The sequence below is a fragment of the Dermacentor silvarum genome, chromosome 11, assembly GCF_013339745.2.
Source record: "Dermacentor silvarum isolate Dsil-2018 chromosome 11, BIME_Dsil_1.4, whole genome shotgun sequence".
NCBI lineage: Eukaryota > Metazoa > Arthropoda > Arachnida > Ixodida > Ixodidae > Dermacentor > Dermacentor silvarum.
Genome location: NC_051164.1, coordinates 111467884 through 111483360, shown reverse-complemented (window position 1 = coordinate 111483360; position 15477 = coordinate 111467884). Strand labels below are relative to the sequence as shown.

At 47.8% G+C, this 15477-nt stretch overlaps 1 protein-coding gene across 2 annotated transcripts in view; it reads left to right on the top strand.

Moving 5' to 3' along the window:
• The window catches only part of LOC119433620 (uncharacterized), an 87465-nt gene that overhangs the window by 15668 nt on the left and 56320 nt on the right, over positions 1–15477 (top strand). The window contains exon 1 of one of the 2 annotated variants that reach the window (XM_049658591.1): positions 5408–5669. The exons of the other annotated variant lie outside the window; for it this stretch is intronic. The gene's annotated coding sequence lies outside the window, so the exon portion shown is untranslated. Of the gene's footprint in view, positions 1–5407; positions 5670–15477 lie in introns of those variants that run through there. 2 annotated transcript variants of the gene reach the window in all.

The following is a 15477-nucleotide window of genomic DNA, read 5'->3' as shown; positions in this document are numbered from 1 at the left end:
TGATACGTGCCGCCTATGCCAGCCGGTTTTGCTTCGCCCAGCCATGGCGACTCCACTCTATCCCTTCTTTCGCTCCCACTTACCCCTCCCCCGTTGGCGCTGAGCCGTGCTCCCTCAAGGGCTGCAGAAGATAGCGTCAACCTTTCCCTTTCCCTCAAGAACCACTTATCATCGGCGACGATTTCATCTCCATTGATATAAGATAGATTACAGGTCGAAGTCGGCAACATTCGCCGGTGCACCTGAATGGGATGCAAGCTATGCATGCAGGTATGATACCCGCCGAAGAAAAATTTCCCAAAGCAACCGCTTTTCAGACGAGTCTAAATGGACGAGGGAGATCTGATACTGTCTTCTGTGTCAAGTCCTGTCAACACCTCAGGCAGATCTGGTCGATCGCCCGCCGAAAATTGCTGAGTTACTTTTATATAAATCCAATATATAGACGCGTGGAGCCCCGTGAAGAATTATGCTGACTGTGACGACCGGGACGGGGCTAATCTTTTCCCCAGTTGAGAGAGCGAGAGAGAGAGAGAAACCACATAATTAACCTCGCTATCCAATATCTCATATCACCACGTGGAATCGTATCTGTCTTTCTTCCCGGCTATGTTCTGTTGCCATCCGTATAGGTAATTGCACCGCATGTAGGGCTATCGTTCTGTTGTGGCAGACACGGTGACACACGAAGTTATCACAAAACAAGGTAGAGGTCGTTTTATCTCCCTTTTGAGTCCCGTGAAGAATTGTGCTGACAGGTGACAGGGGCGGGGCTGATCTTAATCAATAAAAAGAAGCATATGCCTCATAATTAACCTCGATGCCCAGTATCTCATATCACCATGTGGAATCATATGTTTTTCTTCCCGCCTATGTTCGATTGTCAACCGTATAGGTAATTACACCACATGTACAGTTATCGTTCTTTTGTGGCAGACACGGTGATACACGAAGTTGCCAGATAATAAGGTAGAATACCTTTTATCTTGTACCACCCTGCTAAAATCACCGCATGGTGATTGCAGTATTTATAAAATAAAAATGAAAATAAATAAATCTCCTTTTGTATACTTTTTTATCTATTTGCGTATGTAAATTGCAGCTGCTGATAGCAGCTACGGGTATAAATTCTTCTTTCCTTTCGAATAAAACTCAGTTGACAGTTAGCGCTTCACTTGGCGTGTGTTGCTTGTTTTCTGCTACCTTCAGAAAACCTGCCACCGCGTAACGGAATGATGAAGATACACCAACGAGGCCCTTTTCAAGCTCTGCTTACTTTCATCACACGTGGAGTTCTTTCGCCACTCACGCCGCTTGGTAGGGCCGTAGGGCCGTCGTAGAATTTTTCGACAACGTGTATTTTTCCCCCTACCCTGAGAATTTCTTGATGACCTCATAAGCACGCCATAGGAAACCTCGGAAAACGCGCAAAATCTGGCGAATCGTATCCGCTGAAACTAAGAATACAACTTGAAAGACAGTATACGTACTTCCTCCGAGTACGCCTGGCGTTTCGTCTAACTATTGGCCCGATATCATGGGCCCTACCGCATCCTCGCTCGGACATCTCCAGTCAATTATGACGTTGAGCCTTTGACACCGTCCCAAGATTTACGTCGTCGCGGTCGAGAAATCGTTCACGTGAGTCGCCTCAAGCCCTATTATGACCCCTCTATACTGTCAACGCCTTAAGTCTCCAGGATGGCTACGCTATTTCCCGGGGGCCAATGTAATGAATACAAGACGACGACGAAGCAGTCAGCAAGCAAGCCACAGTGTTGGTGCTAACCACGCGCCCCGAGCTTGCGCTTTTCCCCGGATTTTGGCTGCTGGTCGCCTCGCCGCTTCTTGACGTTCGCCTGACGTTTCTCGCCTTCATTGACGTTTACACGTGAATAAATCACGTTGCAATAATAATAATAATAATAATAATAATAATAATAATAATAATAATAATAATAATAATAATAATAATAATAATAATAATGTTACCATACGCAAAAAAAAAGCGGACAAATTTGCACTCGGTCTTGCAAAGCACAGCGAGAGTGTCAATCCTGAAATCTTACTGACTGCTACTGCTAGGTGTTAACGCATGTAGGGAAGGTATTCTCGAGCGATCATTTTCGGAGGTACCTGACCTTTCGTTTCGCGACATTTCGCGTGACTAGCGCTGGAAGCATCGGTGCATACGAGCGATAGCGTTCCTGTTATGCCACAAACGCAGGCAGGCAGGCAGACAGGAGCCGCGTCTGTGTCGGGCGAAGCGAGCGCGCACCTGCGCCGGCGGTTACTGGGCAACGCGATGTGAATTCGCAACTGCTTCGGCGCATGCGCGGCTAGGCAACGCGGGCGGCGCCGGCAGCAGGGCTGGTATTTTGTAGCGACGCCTTTAAAGTAATAATGCCTTTTCGCGCTTTGTCAGTGGTCAGAGCGACGGTCCGCTCACGATATCAACGTTGATAACGCGAGCGGACCGTCGCTCTGACCACGATAGGCGCGAAAAGGCATTATTACTTTAAAGGCATCGCTACAAAATACCGGCCCAGCTCTGCGCGTTGCATCGTTGATGCTGCTACAGTTTCTTTCTCTATCTCACTCTCATTTTCTCATTCCCTCCCCCGAGCATTGCGCGCGCCGCGCGTGCTCTCCTTCCCTCTCCTTAACGTCCCATGTCAACGCAACATGTGCACGGCACGGAGAGGAGGCGAGGCACACGCCGCACCGCGAGGTGGTTGCTAGGCAACGCAATGACGTCATAACTCGGCGAGGTTTTGCGACAGCAGGCGCCACTTTTTACGGTTAGCTATAACAGCTTCGCTGTTAAAAGTAATCATGTGTTCTACCATTATAAATCTCAAAATATTACTTCAGAACATATTCCACCTTTTCAGATTCTGATGACTTTGTTGGTGAAAGCAAAACGTTAACGCGGGTTCTGAATTGAGCGAAATTTTAGCCATGAAACACTGCTTCAAATGTGCACGTGATGTAAGTTCCAAGAAATGTCATATTTATTAGAAAACGTTGCTTTTGCCAATTATTTAATGGTTGCTGCCGCTTATTTTGACATGCTGTTATCTATTATTAATGTCCCCGATGTTTTAAATTGGATCGCGAAGTATTTGAATGAGAAATTATATAGAACGTAGGGTCGAACTGGCACATGGGGTCAAGCCGCTGGTAATCACAAAAAAATAAATAAATTACACTGCTCTGGTAGCGCTGGAGCAGTAATTTATTACAAATGAAAAAGGAAAAGGAAAAAGCCGCAGATTTCATTACTCTCTCTTAATTTTTAATGGACACTTGAACTATATAGCTGGTCTGCGGCCACGGGAAATATACAAAACAACAGAAGCAATAGAGAGCAGGGACAGGAAAGTTACAATAACATCGGATTTACAGAGCAAATTATATCCGAGGGCATATACAGTGGAATCTCGTTGATACGATCTTCACGGGAACCGGAAAATAAAGCGTATCATACGAAAATCGTATTATCCGAAAAACAGTGCTCCTGTAAGACATTGGCCAGGAAAAGAACAAAAAAAAACGTATTACACTGAAAAACGTATTATGCAGAACCGTATCAACGAGATTCCACTGTAAGCAACATACGGCCGTAAATTTACCTTCGAAAACTGAGCCTTGACCTTAGAGCAGTGTGTAAACATATGGGAACGGAGAAATCTTTTTTTTTTTTTTCAGCAGCCGCTGCACCGGATTTGATGAGGTTTGTTGCATTTAAAAGAAAATGTTAAAAATAGTAACTGGTAGGAAGCAGATTTCTTTTATTTAGGTCATCAATATTTTAAAAAAGATCGTAGAATATCGCAAAATATAAAGAAAACGAAACGATCATGTTTACAGCTCTGTAACACGGTAATAAATAATGACCGCAATTCTGTAAACTGTACCCAATAACACATATCTAAAGCGGACAAAATAGTTGCGTTATATTGAATTATACCACTAATTCTGAGCAGGGCTTTTGCAAAATCCTCGCAAACATTGTAAACATTTCACATAATCTGTCAATTAATACACCACAATTGTCCGCTTTAGATTCTCAAACAGATGATATTTGCAGAACTGCGATATCTGCTTTCGGTGCAGAGTTACGGAAATGCAAACTTCGTGCTTCAAATTTTTATTCCCTTACCAATTCTAGAGAATTTCAGTAAAAAGTTTGAAGTCCTAAATCGAAATTCTGCTTCCTAGTGTCTTTAGAATTTGAATTATTACTGAAATGGAACAGCAAATTTCATACAAATCCGTCCAGCCGTTGTCTCATGAATGCGTTCCCGTGTTTCACATGCATTTGAATGTGCGGCATCAGAGTTGGCCCCGAGATGTTCATGATGGTACTGGCTCTGTGTTGTCTAGGATGGCGCATAGGAAACGAAGAGGGAAAGAGAGAGAGAGAGAGATTCAACTTTAATGGTGCCAGCAATTCACGAGGGCGGACGCAGCCTCCCTCCGCCTAGCAGACGGCCGAGATCCCCTGGGTCTCAGCGGCTGCCTCGGCTAGCTGGACGGCCCAGACCTGGTCTTGCTGGTCTGAGCTGAGCAGCAGGGTCTCCCGGCCGCTGCTGCCGGTTTTGAATTTTGCAGCCCTCGAAAGGAGCCGCCTTCGAGCATGCCCATAGAATATGTGGCAGATCCGCCCTACATTTACATAATTTGCATTGATCGTTGTATTGCCCTGGATAGAATCTGCTGCAGGCCACCGGGTTTGGATACATGTTTGTTTGCAGGAGGCGCCAGGCCACCGCCTGTTTCCTGGTTAGCGCGGGATGAGCTGGTGGGAAATAATCAAAAATGCACAACCGCGCGGCGCCGACTTGGGGCTCCGTGTCTGTTGGAACGGCGCGCAGACTCTCGAGGAACGCGCCTGGGCGTCGATAAGCTTGGTGTTAGGTTGCCGCGCTCTTTTGTTTAGGCTGGGCATCTCTTGTTCGCGCCGGAGATCATCGAGCAAAGCGCCATCTCCGCGCCACAGTGCACGCTGCGCTAGCATTCGACTCTGTCGTACCGGTGCTTTAGACAGCTTGATGGAGGGCTCGAGCTAGATACCAAATACTCGCGCATTCTTGTGCGAGGAACATATAGGCACACGGGAAATTTACGCTGGTGGTGATTTTGTGAGCTATGGTTACTATACAAAACAAGACGTTCAACGCCCCATTTTTGGGACCTGGTACCGCAGTGCCAAGACATAAAACTACACGTCCTTCGTGCCCTCTCAATAAATGATATGTAGATAGGATAGTTGCATCAATAACTATGTGAAAGTCTGTCATAGCCCCCCCCCCCCCCCCCCCCCTTCTTGTGCAGTGCATCCGCCTGACAAACGTGAACGGGATATTCCAAGTCCACCGCTATGCGCGCTCCAGTTGGTAAAGAACGGGAGGAGGTACTGCTGTGCCGATAGGGCCGAGCGCGAACTGCAATTACTACACGAGGTTCAGATATCAACAGAGTCGGCCAGACATCCGGCCACGCCATCTGATGGGTGTCGAGAGTGTCTGGAGCACCGTTACTGGTCTGGAGGGCCTGGCTGGCTGGGAGAGCACCGATCGGGCAGACCGTCTTCCGTTCATCCTGCGTGGTAGCACCATGTTGGCTGGCTACGTTTGCCTGCGCTGACTCTCTCTGGGATCGCGGTAAGTTCACATGCTGCGAACGTGGTTTCAAAGTTGACGAATTACTACGCGAGTACAACCAAGTGTAGTAGTGAGCCAGTTGTGTTTATTAGTCGCCAGCGGCTCCTAAAATCTGACAGAAACAGAAAGAGAGAGAAAGAAAGAGAAACTTTTAAAAGCTGTTGTGACTACGCGTTGTGACTGCAAAGTTGGCAAGTGTGGTGTTACGGGACGGCCGTGCTGGCACGACATGGAAATGGCGATTAGCGAAAAATACTGTTGGGACGAGGACATAAAGAGAAGAGTGGCACACAAGCGCTCGCGTCTTCTATGTCCTCGTCTCAGTACTTATATTTGCGCTATAAACAGAAGTTTTCATGCAAACTTGACAGGTTTAAGGCACCAGACGCATTTCTGCGGCGGCTGTCTTTGCAGACAAAATGACAATTTGTCGGGCTAAAATTGGTATTAGATTCTGCGATATCAGTCACTGAGCGACATTTAACTGATTAATTTTGTACCTACTTCAAACACACGCACACACAGAGAGAGAAAGAGAGTGTCCCAGCTAACATGCAAGATACAAAGCTATGCAGGTAAAACCGTGCGTTCGTTGTTAGTAGCCACCCGAAGGAGCCTCCAGTATTTTTGGTGTCCTCCTTAATTAACTCATTCTTATTACAGATATTCGCCAATACGTCAATGTAGGTTTTAGAGTGCAGTTGAAATTATAAGTTTCAGTTATTTGCTAGTGGTGGGCTAGCTTTAGCGATAGCTCTTTTTCTCTGCCTAAAATTTGATAAAAGCATTAGTACAGGCTGTGTGGTCAGACGATCGATTCTATGTGATAAACTGAAACCTGTTGTCTGAAAAGTTCACAACCGCTTGCAGAATTTTGAAAAGTTGGCTTTGATCATTTTGGCGGAGTAATGAATTCCGGCCAATGTCACCCAGCCAGCCGAAAATGAAATGACTAAAGAGCGCAACGGCCACGCCCCAAGCAGACGCCTAACAATGACGCGAGTTATTCCGCTTCGCACTAGCTTAAAAAGCGAAAGCATGGTGGAATTGGACTATCTTATGAGATATAAATTATACGGACACTCGAGGCTTGTTTTCGCCGTCGCCGCCGTGCTGTCACGGGTGCAAGGCGCATGCACGGCCTAGCCCGCCTAGCTAGTGTACACACTTGCCGAGGCCGCGTGTCTGTTTATTGGAGATTGTAGTGAACGAAGCAGCAACGGGTGCCACATCTTGGCAGGCTTATATATACATCCGCTCACTTTATTGCCGCATATTTTATACCGGCCAACATGGCTGCAGAATGGAGAAATGATAAGTATGGCCAGTCGTTATAGTGATGCTAGTAGGGTTATAAGCGCCCTCTACACCACAGAAGTCACATGATCTGCTGTGGCTGCGACGGCAAGCATGCGAGAGTGAGCCGAGGAGGTTTGTTGAGACTAAAGCTCATGGACGACGAGCAACACGAGAACAAGGTGAGAGCTGGAGCCAACGTTTCGACAAGTGGGCTTGTCTTCTTCAAGCGACATATGCTCTCCTCGGCACAGTATATATAGGTAGGGTTCTTCTAAAAGGGAAAGAAGGTGTTGGAAAGCGCTGCTAGGCTGAGCTAAGCGAGTATAAACAACTCGCGTCCCAAACAACAACTGAACTTTTATTCACTCCGAAGCTCAAGAAGACAAGTCACGTGGTTCCTCGTGCATGCGCTCTTGGCATTGCGCACGGAAGCGCCGTTTCGCGGCACTACAATACGCCCCCCCCCCCCTCCCCCTCCCCCATAGTGGATGGGTCAACAATGAGCTGCAGTTCATAAGTTCATTCGCAACGGAGGTCTTGTGCGCCGTCCACTCCGTGTGAACCTTTTGACGACAGGTTGGGCCGGTTCAGTCTGCTGGTACTGGTCTGCTGGTAGTCCTTGTGGCTGTGGAACTCGTGCGCTGGTTTTACGCGGTCAAGCGAAACCACGTCGTGACGGCCACCTCGGTCGATCGTGATGTGCTTTTCTTCTCGTTTCACCACCTTGAATGGCCCATCATACAGGGGCTGGAGAGGACGCTGTACGGCGTCGTGCCTTACAAACACGTGAGAGCCGTGGTGCTGGCAGACGTGGAGGGACAGCGCGTAGCTTGCTCATAATGTCCCGCAGTCGCAGGGCGTAATTGTTGTTGGCCCGGGCGTTTGCGTTTTTACTGTCAGCGATGAACTCCCCCGGAAGGCGAAGTGTTGTGCCGTATACGAGTTCAGCCGAGCAGCAGCCAATGTCCGCTTTCATAGCCGTTCTAATTCCCAATAAAACCAGGGGTAGCGCCTCTGTGACAACTGTAGTTGCCATCAGGCTAGTCTTCAGCTGGCGATGGAACCTTTCCACCATATTGTTGCATGATGGGATGGTAGGCCGTTGTTCTGATGCGCATGGATGCGCATGATTCTTACGAGCCGCGTGATGTTCCCGAATAGGGCAGACTCGAATTGCGTCCCGCGATCCGTTGTCACTGTTGATGGAACTCCGAATCGCGCTACCCAGTGGTAGATGAAAGCGCGGGCCACAGTATCGGCAGTCATATCTGGGATGGGAACGGCCTCCGGCCACCGTGTGAAGCGGTCGACGCAAGTTAGGAAGTAGTTTTGCCCTTGGCAATAAGGCAATGGCCCCACAAGGTCCAAATGCACATGGGAAAATCGAGTGTCCGGCTCGGGGAAGGATCCTAAGGGGGTCACAGTATGGCGCTGCACTTTGGAGCACTGACATGACAGGCACTTCCGTGTCCAACGTCGGACATCCCGGTTTATTCCGGGCCACACGAGCCTAGCTGTGCACAGTCGTTGAGTGGCTCGAATCCCCGGATGCGAGAGGCCGTGCAGCAATTCATAAATGTTGCGGCGAAGATCCGGGGGCACGGTCTGGGGGCACGAAGATCCGGTGGCCCGGTCTGGCCCTACCTGTGGACATGTCACAGCATACAGATCCTGTCGGTCCATCCACCCATTGCAGCTTCAAGGCGCTGGTTGTGGACTTCCGTAGGTGTTTCAACTCCCTGTCGCTGCGTTGAGCCGTCGTTAGAGCCGAACCCACGGATTTCCCATGCGACGCGTCCAGTATTCAATTAAATCGTGGGTATATAGGTATAGGACTGATAGAGCACTACACATGTGAGATATTGCACAGCCATTGTGTTACTTTCGGCACTCATTGTCACGTACGTCTGTCAAGCACTCTACAAATGGTAAGATAACGAGCTGATCAATTACCGCCAATTTCATTTCATACGCGTAGTTGTGCTGTGGTCCCCAGAATTCTAGGGATCATATCCATCATAGTTCTGCTGGTAGGTGTTGCGACTCGGGCAATGGAACTAATTGGTGGCTGTAGGAGTCTGCAAAAGTAGGAGAGAGATAGCAATCGTACACTGCACGCGCTTATGGCAAACTCTTTTTAAACGTTCTAGTGGGAAAATAAGTGCAGCTACTCATTTGATAGAAGAGTCTATTCATCAACATGAAACACGATCGAAAGTTATATGTCATACTTAAGTAGCGCGGGGCTCCAGTATCACTTTTCAAATACATGTGAAACGCAGAAAAGCATCTAGGCAACCACGCAACCGATTTGAACGATTTCTGTTGGGTCATTTAATACTACAAATGTATAAAGGACTGTGATTCTACTTACTTGAGCAAAGTTTTGGTTTATCATTTTAAATGTTTACGGAAATCGATTAAATTCGGAAAAAATACAGCCATGGTTAACAACTGAATAAACATTATGAGCGGATATCACATTCCTCTAACCTGTTTCTGTGAGGCCGTCTAAAACAGACAAATATGACGCGTTACTTAACAGCTTATGCGGCACTGTTACATCCTTTATATGGGAGCTGTGCGAATGTCCAAGTATAGTTCAGCGTGGTATATTTCCCAGCTAATAACACGCACCGAGTTTGCAGGAACACTAAAGAGAAAAATAATTTGAAGTGTATTAGTAAATTACGTTCCCACAAAAAGAAAAGAAAATAAAGGAAAAGAAAATTCGTGAGGCCGCAACATTGACATGGGGACGGATTACCAGCGAAGCTGTTAAGGCTGCATACATTATGAAATCATACATTTTTTTTTCATACGGCGCCACATGATGATGATGATTTATTGGCATCCCCTTTGAAACGGGGCGGCGACAAATAGTCCCCTAGCCTGCTTGATTTAATCAGTTATACTATACATGTTCTTTATCTTGCATTTTTGTATACCTATCATTATTTTTCTTTTTCAAAAATTTAGCTTGTACCGCTGCCTATGATTTTAAGAGATCAGGTCGCATCCATCTTTTCCCTACTTTTTTTCCACCAGTGCTCTAATCGTCTCTTGCTGATCTCTACGGCTGATCTGTTTATGTTTCCTTCCACTTTAAACCCAAGCGCTTCTGGGAGTTGCACGTTACCTACGGTTCTCGCTGGGTGGATCCCGTCGCATTCCATTAGGATGTGCTGAGTGGTCTCTGGATCTTTACTGCAGCATACACATGTCTCATCTACGCCGCATACAGCATACACATGTCTCATCCACACTACGCCGACACAAGCGCCGCCGCGGTCAGCGCACCTCCCATGCAACTACCGCGGCTGCTGCCGCACCGGCACCTACGACGCGCGTGGCGTTATAACCACGGAAGCGCAGGCCACGTGCACAGGCGCCGCCGCCACAACCGCAACTGAAGCCGCGCCGGCAGCACCTCCGACGCGCGGGACGCGGCGAGAAGTTGGAGTGGCGCCCTCTACGAGTGACGTCACGGCCAGGACGGCGCTCGCTCGGCCTTCTGTGTGCGCTCGTTCCCTTCTTGCATGCTTGGGGTATTGGTGGCTCGATCCGTACTTTTATTGCGATAGCAATTATATGGACACTTCAACCGGATTTCTGCCGTCGCCGTGAGGTTCCCTATGAATAAAATCTTCGCCGCGCGCCGTATGCCCGAGCGGAAGCGTGCGGGGACGCGCGCTATCACGGAGAGCGAACGCACTCAATCACCCACGCGCAAGCAAGGAAGCGGGAAGCCAGCGCCGGAGGGAGCGCGGAGGGGGGGGGGGGGGGGGGGGGGCGCACTTCTACTCTGCCAACAACCGCGCTCGTCGCTCGCCCGCACCGTCTCTTATCTCCACACGGCTCTGACCTTTATGCGCCGTGCATTCGCCGCTCAGTTTCCGTTGAAGCGATAGACCGCACGTACCTTCGCCCGCTGCGGCGTATATACGCTCGCTGCCAGCGTTTTGACAGTCCTTGTCTGCAGTCATTCAGTGTGATCTATTCATGTTTGTTTGTGCGCGCTCACACCACGCTTGTTCATTCAGTTAGTAATAGTCGGGCCACATTTTCCAACGCACGCTACACATGCAATGCTGCCCGGATCGGCAGTGCAGCGTTACAGGTGTGTCCCTTCGCACGCGCTGCCCACGGGAAGCGCTTCTCATCAACACCACCGTTTCACACGCGCCTTCTCGTGGTCATCGAGTCTCTCTTCATGTCGGTCTACTTACGCCGCAGCACACCTGCTTACTTAATCAGCTCATGTTTACTACAATTCATATTGCTACCTAAGCCGCTCACCTTACTTCGTATGACATTGCTGTGTTGCTGTCGCATTCATTGCTTCGCCCTTAGGGCAAAACTGTGATATTTTTGAACGATATGCCGGCTTCTTTTTACTGTCATGCCTGAACGGCACCTCCTTATTCCAAACCGCGAGTCGTGAAAATTTGCGGCGTGGATATCGCAAGGTATGTAGCATTGAAGGGGTCTACTGGTTTTGCAATGCGTATATGCGCAGTGTCTGTCCATAAACTTTGCGTAAAAAGAATGTCTGCAATTTCAACACACGACGTTGTGTATTATGCTGCCCAAGACACTTAACATTCCCTTAGTGCTTAGCTATGAGAGACATTGCATTTTACAAGGAAGAAAAATCTTGGTATTGGTATTTGATGTCAATATTATAAATGCGTGTTAGAAGGAAACTGCACAGCGAATCTTTTATGATGATTCTTAATACTATGGTGAGTTGTTCAAGTCAAATATGGATACTTTCCATGAGCAATGCGTAAAAGGAAGAGTTAGGCTCGCATTTTGCATGAAAACGTTTGCTAATACTTTCACCGTTCTCTGAAACGGGCACCCAGAAAACGCATTGCTCATGGTTGTTAACACGACGGCGCGTCACGTATAGTAAGTATATACTTCACGAATACCATAACGGCAATCACCTGAAAGAACAGTTTCGTGGTTAAGATCGCGAGCCTATCAATTGCACGCGAGAAAATATTTCATAGTGACCCTCAGTTGCCTTTATCGACATCATGGCACAGCCCTTATGCAACTAAATCTACCGGCTGTGGTTGTGGCGAGACACGCATTATTCGCAAACCCATCAGTTCACTACTGCTTCGAATTGAAACCACGAAGCAGCTCTTTAAGGGCCAATTGCAATGCCTAAGGTATACTCGAGGCTATACAGCGCAGCTTAGGCTACGCTGAAGAAGAAAATTCAAGCGCCTTCTGCTTCACCATGTCTCGATCCTGCGTTGTTTAACTACACAAACTGAGGACTATTCACTTCGTGAGTACATAAAAGAGAACCTCACATACCCGCCTCATAGAGAAGACACCACAAGTCTCAAATGAATTCACTTGATTTTTGACCTCCACAGGGGAATAATGATATCTTCAATAAGCCTCATACTGCTAATGAATGTGGCTTCGGCTTCTTTCTAGCGGCAGTCATGCGGTCCAAAAGGCATATCTCACTAAAAAATTTGGGCCGAGCAGCCTGGGTCAGTTCGCCAGACACATTCGTGATGTCTGTTCCTCAAGAAACAAGCAGCAGTAAATTCCAAAAGCGAGTTGAACCTCTAGCACGGAACAGTGAAGAAATATTGGTACATTCCTTTGCGTACGTATTCTGGAAATACCTGTAAGCCTCAATTAGATTTACTTCAATTTACCGCCACTTGAATTTAACCTAGTGAAGAAAGGCCTAATTTTGAGAAGTAGTTAAAGGAACAAGTGGTGCTGGTTGAATCTATGAATCTAAACTGCAGTGTCAGGTCCTCGCGTTACTGCCGAGCGTTTCTGCGAAGGAATGAAAAATTAGATATTATACCATGAGCTACTCGTCACAAGCAAACACGTTTTAATAGGTTAAAATCAAGGTAAATGTAGCAGTCATATGTAGCAGGCATAGTGACATGCTCGTTGCACCACTGCAGGTATGGTACCCTAACGGGATTCTTATGTGCTATGTTTATGCATTTATGCTTTTATTAGTCACGTGCTACTTATGTTTCTTTATTAGTCTCTAGATCTGCAAAGTCTAGAGCCGCGCATCAAAAACACGCAATGGGCTGGTCTGAGCTCCTTCGGCTGGCACTGCAGCGTTGCCCTTGAGAAATAAATTGTCGTCTAGGAAATAAGCTCTTTGAATAAGTTTGCGCGAATGAAGACGCCGTAAAATGTATTTGGGATGACCGTAATAAATATACAAGCTCAGGGAACGACAGCGAACAAACTGAAACACTGCAAAAGGCGCTCGGACGGCGCCCGAACGGCAGAAGATGACAGGCGCGAGTCCGTGCCCTGACGTCACGCGAGCGGCGCTCGCAGCGCCCCTGTAGGTCGTTCTCGGGGCTAATAACCGGAGAAGCGCAAGCCACGTGCACAGGCGCCGTCGCCACACTTTCCCCCTTTCCCCTACTAAGTCGTGTACGAAGTCTAAGTCGTCTTCATATCTGTCCACGCGCCGTGATACGGCCGAAAGCCGCCCAGGGTACCCCTGGCCCTGGGAACGCATGCGGGGGATGCATACGGGGGCTAGAGGCAAACAGCGTCGCTGTATAACGGGTGGGCTGTATCGGAGACGCCAGCCGCAGTGGGGACTCAGTGTTGCCAACCGTAGGGTAATTACCCTACTTGTAGTAGTACACTGTACTTGTAGAGTATTTTCGGAATTTTTCGGGCAGCGTAGGGTAGTAGGGCGGTAATGAGATTTTCTTACCAGGCGTAGGGTAATTCCCACTACTTTCTCATCATCGATAAGCGAAAAGTGAACACTTTACGAGTTATTTTAAAAACAAGCCGATCGACGCGAAATCTCAGAGGATGCTATTCTCGACATTCCTAAAGAGATCTGAAAACGAAATCTTTCTTTGAATAAAATCGGAACTGTTTTAATTCACACTCACCGGCATGGGGCAGAGCCGAAAGATCAGACGTCACATATGTCTTTGTTTTTTCTCTCCGCCGTCTCCTATTCATTCGTTGCGTGGGGAGGGTCTTTTGAATTTTGGTACGGCCGTTGGTTCCAGCGTTTTAACTGATGCTCGCGTTATAAAATCATGCTAAGCATTGACCATAGGACCGGCGGCCGCGGTGAACGGGGGCACTTGCCACTGTAATCGTCGGTGCGCGCTAGTAGCTTCGCTCAGTTCCCTGCTATCCAAAAACTTAGCTTGTCGCTCGGCCCCTAACATTTTGAGAGCACTGCTCGGCGGGCGATCGGGACGGGCGGTCGCACATTGTTGAGCGGCAACAAGAAATGGGGGCCGGCCCGCATTATCACCTTCTCGTCCCACGTGTATGAGCGCCTTCTATAAAGCGGGATCTTATCCTCTACAATCAGCTTGCTTCTTAGTAAGAAATAGGAAGAAAAAAAACGCCGGCAGATCCCACGCTCTGTGGGAATCGATGTTATGCGAAGCAGTGTGCGGGGAGCCTACGAAGTTAAAGAAACGGCCATGAGATCGCCAAGACGTAGGCGGCTGTTTCACGACCTATACATGGCACGCATGTCACGACCTATCATTTATGTTCTTCATAAACTCTTGTCATACTCTTGCAAATTTTGGTGCATACCAAGTTGACAAAACGACCATGAGAGCCTTGAAGACGTAGGCGGCTGTTTCATGACCTACATCACACACATGTCATGACGTTCATTTAATGGCCTAAAGAAAGTCGCCATGTTCTAAAGAAAGTCACCATGCAGTAGACATGTAGAAATATTTTTATTTAGAAAACGAACAAACTGGGAACAAAACAATGATTGGATCGAACAATTTCGTTCAGAGGCGAGTTTTGCAAAGGCTGTAGTTATCAAGGAAATAATCCTTGACCGTCGCGGCTGCCCCTTCTTGCAGTCGTCTTGCACTTTGTGAACATCCATCAAGTGTCTCTGCATGTTCGACGTGCTTATTGTGCACGCGTAGCGTTTTACCTTGCAGCTGCGCTGGGAACAGGCGAATATTTAAACTCTTGAAATGATGAAACGGCTACGACCAACAGATTTAGTTCCATAATGGAAGAACCAAATGCGCTCTACTCACGATTCGAAAGGCTTTGAGTCGGTCGTCCTCCTTTAATGACTTGGTCAAGCAGCTCTTGCAGTAAGTCCGTTCCAACTGTCTTCTGCTTTCCCCCAGTGATGTATGCTAAGTGTCCAAAATGTTTCTAAACAAAACTAGACTTCACCTTCGAATGCAACGGAATAATGCGAAAACTTCCAACTGGCATCTTAAACACATCGGGGCCAGATATTTCTATCTCGCAACAAGTTGCATTTCTCGCGTTGATGCTGTTTTCAGACATATCGCCAATTCTATCCGCAATCACAGTAACCACGACTGTCAAGCCGTCATTGCGACGTTCTGAGGCCTCTGTTCCACAGAGCACCCATACAATGCTGTTCCCTCTATTGCGCTTTTGAAAGAGGAGTTTCGGAATCCCCACCATTGTAATCCCACGTTGCGTGAATCGTGACAGAGGAGTA